At 40.8% G+C, this 10,242-nt stretch overlaps 1 protein-coding gene across 13 annotated transcripts in view; it reads left to right on the top strand.

Annotated features, from left to right (window-relative positions):
• The window catches only part of SCN8A (sodium voltage-gated channel alpha subunit 8), a 211,908-nt gene that overhangs the window by 5,674 nt on the left and 195,992 nt on the right, over positions 1-10,242 (top strand). For 5 of the 13 annotated variants that reach the window (XM_032284668.1, XM_032284650.1, XM_032284618.1 and 2 more), the window contains exon 1: positions 115-242. The exons of the other annotated variants lie outside the window; for them this stretch is intronic. The gene's annotated coding sequence lies outside the window, so the exon portion shown is untranslated. Of the gene's footprint in view, positions 1-114; positions 243-10,242 lie in introns of those variants that run through there. 13 annotated transcript variants of the gene reach the window in all.

The raw sequence follows: 10,242 nt of genomic DNA, 5'->3' as shown, positions 1-10,242 counted from the left end.
CGGGGGCGGGGCGGGGCGGGCGGGGGGCCCGGCGGGCGGGGCGCGCGCGCGGTGGCGCGCGGCGGGCGCGAGTCATCAATTATGCAAGGACTCTGGCAGCGCGGGGGGCGGGCGCGGGGAGCGCTCCAAGATGGCGCCCACCGCAGTCCCGCCCGCCGCAGCCCCGGCGCCTTTGCAGTCCGGCCGCGCCTCCCGGGCCCCGCGTTAGGGCCGCCGCTGCCTCCCTCGCCGCCGTCGCTGCCGTAAGTCGCCCCAGAGCCCCCGTCCTGGCGCTGTTTCCAGCCCGCCGGGTTTCCCTTCTCGCCTCGGGACCCTTGAACGGGGCTCGCCCATCTCCAGTCAGGGGCTTTGCCGCAGAGTGCGCGGCGGGGCTTGAGGGGCCGTGGAGCTGGGGTTCTGCCCTCCTTGTTTTGGACAGCTGTTTGGAAGTCTTGCTTCCTTCTACCGTGTGTACCGGGGGTCTCTTAGGAGAACTGAGGACCACCAGCCCCGACGCCGGACACCCTGCCCTCTGCGTCTGGGCTACAGTGAGGGACACGGCTCGCCCTTGGTGCCCCTTCCATGGTGCAGCCCCTCCACCCCTCCCCCAGTGCCAGGGCAGAGTTGGGGCCCTTAGCCGGCTTGCACTGGGAAGGGCAGCGCTGTCGGGATCTTCCTACAGCAGCCCCTCTTCTCCTCCCCTCCCCCATGTCTTACTGCATCCTTCTCCCTCACTGGCTTCACATTGCTACCAACTCCAGAAGCCAAGGGCTCCTGGGTTCTTCCGGCAGCCAGCACTCCCGACTCCCGCTGTCCTTTACTGGGATGCGTTCGTTCTCCTCCCAACAGGGTGCTCTGGGGTTGTGTTGGGGGCTCCTGGGACCTTCCTCGGCAGGCTAGGATTCCTGCATTTGGGAGCATATCACTTTGAGAATACCCCCTTCCCCCACCCCACCCCCATCCCTACGCCACCCGATGCAGAGCTTGTTCCTCTCCTCTCCCTCCCCCACCTTACCATCAGCAGCAGCACCCTTGGCTTCTTGTTAGCGTTGGGGTACAGGACTGTTTGCCCAGCTCCTTGGGCTTGGACCCTCCTCTCTAGTTCTCACTTGGTACCTTGGGGCACCGCAAAGCCTCTGCATTTCTCCGGAGAGCTCGGCTCCATCCCCTCCGTTGCCAGCAGCAACCACCAGTGGAGACTTGCCGTTAACTTTCCCGGGGTTAGCCAGGACTGTCAGACCCTTTCAGGGGCCCCAGCTTCGAGTTGGGATGGAGTGGGAACCATTTTTCAGCCAGATAAATAGGATTCTTCAAACCATGCATTCTATCCGACTACTCCACCCTGTGCCCTCTTCCTCACTTACACTGCAGTTTTTGAAGCATGGGGGAATACATTTTATATCCGGAGATTCCAAGATTTCGCATCAGCGTTCATAATAAATGGATGTCATCTGTTTGGGGGAAGGGTAGAAGAAACTTTGGATTGCATCTGGCTAAATTTAGGGGGAGGGAGAAATAATTAGCATGGAGCAAGCTCTGCCACACAAGGAAAACTGCTTTTCATGCACAGTGGGCACTAGAGAGTCAGGGATGGAAGCAGGAAGTGTGGGTGGGGGCATTGGGGGTAAAGGGGGAAAGTGCTTTTTATACCTGGTTTCTCAAGTTTGAACCTGGAGAGCCTTTAGAGAGAGGTAGAAGTGTGTTAGGGCTGGGGGGTGTTTTAGCTTTCCAATGGAGATTTCGGGTGTGGTAGGTTTTTCGCTGTCTCAAAATCCCTCTGTACTTCTCTTTTCTCCACGTGCATTAGAAGATGTGAAGGGGGGGTGTGCTTTTCTTCGTTTCTCAAAAAAAATTTTTTTTTTGATTTGTAATGCAAATGGCTGAATAACATTACCACGCGGTACCGTCCTGGTAGAAATCTTGGGGGAATCAGACTTAAAATGCTGAATGCTTTGTAGCACATTACATGTAACCTGGTTCTTGAAATACTGCAGCATTTTTCTTTGGAACTCATGACCCATAAGGCCTTCATTTCTCTCTGAAAGAGGATTTGATTGCTGGTTGGTGGGGTGGTGGTTGTGGGTAGCGATCCTTTGGTGTTCAGCACGCATTCCCTGTCCTAGAAATTGAGGTCCTCCCTGGAGAGGACTGTAAGCATGTTCTGTGTTCTCTGAACATCTGATTCAGGGTATATGCAAATGTTTTTCTGAGTAGAGCTGGTGGTGGGTATTGCAAAGTAGTTCATAATGATGCAGGTCAGTTGTTGGTTTCTTGGGTTCGGTTTGAGCAGCTTTGGTTTTCATATAGGGTTTTGTCAACTTTTATCAAAACCTTTGGAGCGTTTTATTATAAAGTAATAAAGGATAATCAAGTGGAATACAGCATCCTTAAAAACAACCATACGGTTGCTGTTGCTTTCCTTGTAGGACCCTTATCAAACCTTTCTCCTGGTCCAGCTTTGGGTTGCCTGTGTTTAGGCTTGTACTCGGGTTTCTTGCTGTGGTGCTGAAGGGACAGTTCCCCGACCAGTCCGGCGGCGGAGTGCACACACGCGCTGGACATGATTGGGTTTTTCTTTGCTTTTTATTATCAGCAGGCTTTCCCGTGGATGTGTATGTACATGCGCAGCTGGGTTTGTACTTGAGGTTGAAGGCCTAGTTATCATATTTTATTACTCCCACATAACTCTTCATTTTGGCTGTCCCTCATGGAGACAATGTTTTACAGGCTGCAACAGATCCATATGTAAGCCATAAGTGACATTTTGCTGACTGCATTATTTCAGCACACTTAAGTCATTTCAAATAGCAAGAAACTGTTAATATTCTTGGTTTCCACAAGAAGTAATCTGATAGCTGGCGAAATTAAACTGGATCAGAAGAGCATCTTCTCTGGGTTGATTTGAATAGTGAACTGGGAAAGGCACTTGACACAGCAGAGGCCAGTGTGTAATTCACAGTATTACTAAAGTAAATTTGTCCAAAAAACTATTTTAAAATCATAAAATAGGAAGAAGGCCGTAAAATTCACCTTGTACCGCCTCCCACCCAATACGGGATTCTCCTTTATGGGAGGTCTTTGCTTTGAATACATCCATTGATAGGGAACTTACTGCTACATAATGTAGCTCATTCCATTTGGATTCTACTGTGATCGAGGTATTTTAATCTTATTGAAAAGGTAACGTACATAAAGTTGAAAGACATATAAATTGGGGCTATATCGGGGCAAATGCCATTCTTCTGCTTATTTCCAAGAAAAGATTGAGAATCATTGTTCCATAGAGAATATATAAGAAACTTGGACTTACTTGAAAAGAATGCAAAAATAGAGACATGTCCACCTAATGCAAGAAAAACATTCTGTGAATGGAAAGAAAAATAATTATGTTTAATGTGCTGGCATTATGTAACAAATTGTTCTAGAAGGCACATGCTTGAGTTAATGAATATTCAATTCCAATGGATTATATCTAAGGATAATAAAGCTACACTATATAGCAAGTGTTAAAAATCCAAAGTTTATCCAGAGTTTGATCAGTTACCATAATTATAAAAACACAAACTTATTGCAGAAAAATTGTAATATATGTAAAAACAGAGGGAAAAAGTCATCCTTAGTCTTACCATTCTTACCATCTTTGCTTTTACCATAAGCAAAACAATTATCTGTGTTTTATTATGTTTTTCCAGTCTTTTTTTTCCCCATAGAGAGGGAAAGAAGCACTTGTAAAGTTATCCAGAATGACAGTATTTTAAAACTGAGCCCTTTAAGCTCTCAGTTTTGTAATTCGCAAGCTAGTCAATTAGGGTCTTAAACAGATTGTCGCATTTCAATTTACATTTTTCTTAATCCTTTAGAAATTTTCCCCCCAAAAAATTTAATGTGAAAGAATTCACTCGTAGAATTGGAGTGCCATTAAAGTCTCTTTGTTTACATTTAGAACATTAACTGTGGAATAAAGAAACCTTTTCTTAATCAATGAATCAACAAATAGTGTTCACTCTGCACCTACTATGTATAAGGCACCGTACTGGACACTAGTACAATGCTTCTCTAAGCTGGTGAGCACCAGCTTAAAATATAATACTGTGCTCAAAAACTGGCTGTTAAGGTGTCGAAGGAAACAGAACTTTTGCTATATAAGTTTATTACTTGCTGAAATGTATGGCAGTTTGTTAGGGCCAGCCAAGTGATTTAACCTAAAAAAGAATAGTTTGTGCAGGAATGAGAAGTAAATGCAGGCAAAGAAAAGACAAAGGAGGTTTCTGGGGAAATTATCCCTTTGTGAAGTTATAGAGACACAGCCAGGACACATATTTAAGTACTATGTTAGAGATTAAGGTGAAATGAAAACCCAAGAAGGTTGCTATAGTTACATCATTGAGAAGAAAATGTCAGAAGCAATATGGGCTTTGGAGTCAGACAAAACTAGATTCAAATCCCAACTCTGCAACGTATTAGTTTTGTGACCTTGGGCAAGTTATTTAATCTATTGGAGCTTCAGTGTTCCTCTCTATAAAAGTAGGAATAGTAATACCTACGTGGCAGGGTGTTTATGGGGATTAAATGAACTCTCTATGGTTTCTCACACATGGTGCTTAATATATATTAGCCCCTTTTCCTTTAGGGATTCAGCAGCTTAATGTGTATTTATATATGTATTTGACATAGTATATATGTACTGTGTGGAATTTCAGTAGTCTGAAAAGCAGATGGTTGCTTTATCTTCAGTCTGGCATAGATGATAGAACCTGCAGGTACCCTGACTTGGATGGACATTGCTAAGAAAAGTTTTACTGTACAGTTGCTGTGCTGGCTTCCACCAACACAGTACAAATGTGATTACCAAAGTAACTCTTGCTTTGTCCATTCCCAAACTACATTTCAAATAGGACTCTGTACCCAAAAGGAATGTTTTGGCACTTACCAGCTGGCAGGCAACTGGGCTGTTTTCAGCAGTAGCCTGGGATCGGAAGGTTAAATGGACTCACAGGTGAGGCCTGCCTTTATGCTGACTTGAGCTGGATTTTTACATTGTGGTAAGTGATTATGCATGTTTGGAGTTGGTTTTGTCTTCAGTGCCATTTTAGGTTTCTCCACTGTATAGCCTTTCAACTGCTTTATTTGAATGGGTCTTACAGGTGACCTGCCATCTTTGGTAAATGTTACTCTGTGTTTGTCTATTTATAAAAACTTTCAAAATCCTTCTATCAGTTGATTGAGCTAGGTAAGGCAAATATCCTACCCACTTTATAGTTGAAGAAACTGAGTATCCAAGAGCTTAAGGAAGGAAGTTATCTAAGCTAAGGACTTTTAACTGGTGTAGTGGAGACTGGTGCCTAGGTTGGTTGACTCATGTTTAATGATTTTTTTCTATTAAATGGTATTATATTCTGATGTTCATGTAACCAAGTAATGTGAACAATTTTGGTTTTATTTTAAGAAATTATCATTATCCTAGATAGCTAAACATATCTTAGTGAGTGGGCATAATGAAAGATTCTGGGATAGACAGAGGGAGGACAAAGGTACCTTTGAAGGAGAGCATTTTGGAAGCAGGAAGGATAAGGGGAAATTAACAGAAGATGTATCAGTAAGTAGAATATGGATGAAAATAGGAGGTGCTGAAGTAACACACTGTGTTCCTTCTGCAGCTATCCTAGCTACTTTTACAAAGTTACTATCTTGGTGTCTGCTTATCTTTCTCCATGTCTCGTGCATGTAAACACATATACTTGGCTATTCACGAAAGCTCTCACATTGCCAACCTAGGTTGTAACCAGGACTGTAGGGAATTTTGACCATCGTTACCTGGACTTCTTTGCTTATGCAAGGCTGAAACTGGTGTGACTCAGAGAAGAGAATATGCTGGGGATTGGTGATAGGTGCGGGCAGTGAGTTGGAATGAAAGAAGTTCTGGGAGGACTTTGGGCTAGAAGTATAAACTTGAAAGAGGATATAATAGTTAAGATTTTCCTTGGGTATATGGAGATGTGTCGTACTGAAGAGAATAGAATTAAATAAAAGCCAGAAGCCTAAGGGTCTAAGAGGTACTTTTAATTTGGTACTGAAGCTCTCTTGATCCTGGAAGGAGTTGATAGGGGTGGGTTGAATAAAATATGTGATGGAGAAGTTTGGATCATCTTATATTCACCATTGATGGTAGGCATCCTGTGTTCACTGGGCTTGTCCCAGGATCTGGAAATGGAAAGCACTGACCTCCCTCAAAAGGCACATTCACAGGCTCCTTTCAGATTCAGCTGACTAGTGCAGTTTTTGTGCTATAAAATTTTTTGGGTTCCTGGGGAGTAAGAACATTAGAGAAGTAGTGGATGCTTATTTATCCAGGGATGGATCATCAAGTTTGTGAATTATACAGTTATTTATTTTTCTCCTTTTTCCTCCCTTATGAGCATTTAACTGATCATTAGCATTTCTACCAGAGTGAACTTGGGAAGGGAGAAAAAGTCAAAATTAGAATGTTACTTTTACGTTTTAGATAATGATTGATAAAGGAAGAGGTAGCAACTACTTTGTCAATGAAAAAGCACCTCATATATTTCATCTATTATTTTCTTCTTATTTTAATAGTATAGACAGTTGAAGGCTGAGCCTCTAAAAGTTTAATATTCACTGCAAGCTGGTAAATAGCATTTTTCTTTCACTTTACTGAGCAACAACCCTGTAAACAGGTAGGGCTCAATTTATTATATATTTAGCTCCTTGTTTCAGGAGTAATTCTTCAGTTAAGGATAACGCAACAGGCTTTTGTGTTACATTCACTACTGTCTTTCTGTCTTAGTAAGAAACTGAATGCTTTTAAATGAAAAAAAATGATAGATTATTATTAAATTGCAGAAAAAAATATTAAGCAGGTTGCAAATGAGACTGGTAGGGTATTCTCAGAGGTCAGAATACTCAGAAATCACATTTGCTACAGACTTCTCAATTGGATTTCCTATGCTTTGGTGAATACTATAAAGAGGCCTAATGCCTTGTTTGTAAGAAAGATGTCTTGAAGATAATTAGTCATTTTTTAAGATAAGTATTATGATGGAGAGGGAAGAAAGTGTTTGGAGTGAGTGTGACAAATCATCGTAGGGAGAAAGCAAGAGAAGGTGAATGACAGGGTGAAGATGGGCTAGGGGATTTGGATGTGAATGTGGGGAACTGCTCATATTTTAAGAGGAGGTATTCGCTCTCCTCCAGCAACTCTTTTGGGTACGCCTCCATATTACTGAACCAGATCCTTATCTGCTGGACAGGGCACAGAACCTTAGGAAGGTGGTTTTTGTTGTTTAGTTTTATTTTATCCTTAGTTCTGCTAGAACTTTGCTGCAGATTGCTTTCTTTATCTGATCTCTGCATTGAGAAAACTGGGAAATATTTTCTTGCTTTATGGAAAAAAAATGTAGTAATGTTCTTAAATGTTTCTTTCATTTCCTCTTGATTTTTAGTCATTTAATACAAAGACATTTTTTCAGGAGGCTCTGTTGACAGTATCTGTTCCATTCTACGTCTTGAAATATTTGCTTGAATATTTAACAGAGGCACAGAATTCAAAAATCAAAAAGTTCAAAGTTAAGTCTTCTTTTACTGTCTCCCAGTCATGCAGCATGCACTCCGTAATATCAACTACTAATTTCTCTTGTAATGTTTCCTATATATATACATGAACATATATGTATTATCTCCCCCTGCTCCTCACACAGTTATTTCCATTGTCTTTTAAGGAAGACTTAAAATAATTTGGGGATTTGGACTCTCATTTTAGATCAATTAATTACCCCTTTTTCTTAAGAAATATATCATCCCTCTATGTTTTATTTTTCTTAGCAAAATTTACATTCGAATTTCTTGGCTTATTTAATGTAAAAAGTTAGTTTGGGCTGAAGCAGCCGTTTCTACTAACTACATTGCTTTTTAGGGTTTTCATAAGAATTAAAAATAAAAGTGTAGACGGAGACATAGCCATGAGAACTATTGGTTCATTGCTGTCTATGGGGAACTCTAAATCACCTGTCTTGACAACATCAGTCAACAAATATTTAACGAGTAGCAACTATGGGTAAGGTATTGCAGCAGGTATTGAGAGATATAAAAAAGATAGACCTTATGTTCTAGGGATTTATTTATTTTGTGAAATAAGTCAGAAACACAACATGTTAAATAAGAAAAGATTTTCATAATGATTGATGATTAAAAAATTGAAAAGAGTTTATTGCTAAATAAATGGTATAGTTAATAAATTGATTTTTCAGAAAAGAGAGAGTTTCAAGCTGGTATGACGAGAGACAGGTTGATGGAAGAAGTTTGATTTGAGCTGGGTTTTATAGAATGGTTGGGTAGAACAGTGTGAGCCAAAGTGAGGTGAAAATGTACAAAGTGTTTTGGAGGAGCAGTAGACAAACCATTGGGCTAGGGGAGAATTTCCCTGTGGCAGGTAAGCCTGCAAAGATAGGATAGAGTTAGCCAAATATGAAGGACTTTTTGAAATTTCATTCATGACATGGGGAATATAGAATTTAGAGAGTACAGAATGACAGATGATCAAAGCCATGCTGTAGTGTTTTAGGAATATTGGGCAGCAGTGTCTAATAGGATGGAATAGAGCAAGGGATGGACATCCACTTAGTTGGCCCTTTGATTTGTCTCAGTTGTGTAGTGATGAAGACTTGGACTAGTGTAATGGTGATAAGGATGGGAAGGAAGGAAAGTAAATATAATTTTGTATATATGTGTTACATGTATGTGTGTTTAACATTTTTCTAATGTAAGAAATAGTTTATAGAAAAACTCAGCAGAACTTAGTGAATGACTTTACATGGGACAAAGGGGAGAGGGAATAAAGATTATTTTGCTGCTTTAAAGATAAGAGATAGAGAATTTCCTATTTTGAAAGTCTAGGGAAATATGTTCTGTAATACATGGTTGTCTGGTCCATAGCATTTTGGTTAACAAGCTCTCTCTATTTCTAATTTTCTAATTTTTCTCTGCAGAAGGTTTTCTTGAGCTTTTAATGTTATTTCTTGTAGGAAAACCTGAATCTTCTGAACTTTATTGTCTAAGCTCTCACAATATATCTTTGTGGGTCTCTACCCTTATTTTGGAGTTTTACATTCTATCCATTCATAGACACTTAACTTGTCATTTTCCTTGGCATTCTCAACTAACCTTCAGTTTGGAGGATAAGGGAACAAGAATTATGCACCTTTTTACAGACTTGGTAAATGACTCTTTTGTCCTTACCAAAACTCAGTTGATTTCATTTTTTGATCATTTGTTTATATTCCATGTGCTTCATTCATTACAGCCATAGTAATTGAAAATGCAGGCTGAGTTAAAGGTAGTAACTGAAAGGATTCTAGCAGGTGAAAGCAGAGGGGAAAGAAAAGGACTTATTCAGCCAGTGATGTTGCTTTCTGTTTTAGGTACTGAATCTTAGGCTGTGGATGAAAGATGTCAGACTTGACTTGCATGATCTTCTTGGTATAGCTGGGGTACAAGACAGCGGCCAGAGGGCCCTCATGTACAACTTCAGTATACAGTGGTAACTTAGAGCAAAGGCGGAGCTCAGGGAGCTTGGGTTCTGCTACTGCGTTTTCTAATCAGAAATGATCTTTGAATAAGAAAATGAAGGGTTATTGGAATATCAGAACATGTACATCAAAATAATAGAATATACCAAGAGAAAAGAAAATCAGAAATTTAATGCAGTTAAAAAAAAAATCTCATTTAATTTGTTAAAATTTTCTTCTCACTACCCAAGTTACTGGGTTCTTGCAAATTCCATTCCGTTTACCACAGTTTGCACTCAAGACAGTTGGCAGAAGTCCCCATGGTTTGCTGTGGAATCAGTAGAGCAGGTACAGTTCATGTACAAGATGTTAATAAATTTAGCACTCTATTTAGGGATGCAAAGCACCTTTACGGTAATTCTATTAGGAGACTGCCTGTGCAATCCCATTCTAAGTGCATACCTTTCTCCTAGTTTGAATGCTCAAAGTAACAGTAATTAAGAACTGTTACATAATAGTCTCTTAGAAAGGCTTTCTTAAGGTAGCCTGGGATGAGGAAAGTCCCTAAAGACCACTTAACTGGATGATGGCAATCTGTTTTATTAATCTGGATGTTCTCATGCAAGTAATATTGTAGTAGATCTATAGAGTTTTCTTATTTCTTAACCATCTTTTTGTTTGTAACATTTCTTGTCTCTAGAAATGCAGGAGAGGGTTGTGTAAAACCTAAGAGGTTTTACTA

This window comes from Sapajus apella, unplaced genomic scaffold (genome assembly GCF_009761245.1).
Source record: "Sapajus apella isolate SASKATOON/1434 unplaced genomic scaffold, GSC_monkey_1.0 scaffold2, whole genome shotgun sequence".
NCBI classification, from domain to species: Eukaryota; Metazoa; Chordata; class Mammalia; order Primates; family Cebidae; genus Sapajus; species Sapajus apella.
The sequence above is the reverse complement of the archived record's forward strand: the minus strand, read 5'-3'. Positions and strand labels throughout refer to the sequence as shown.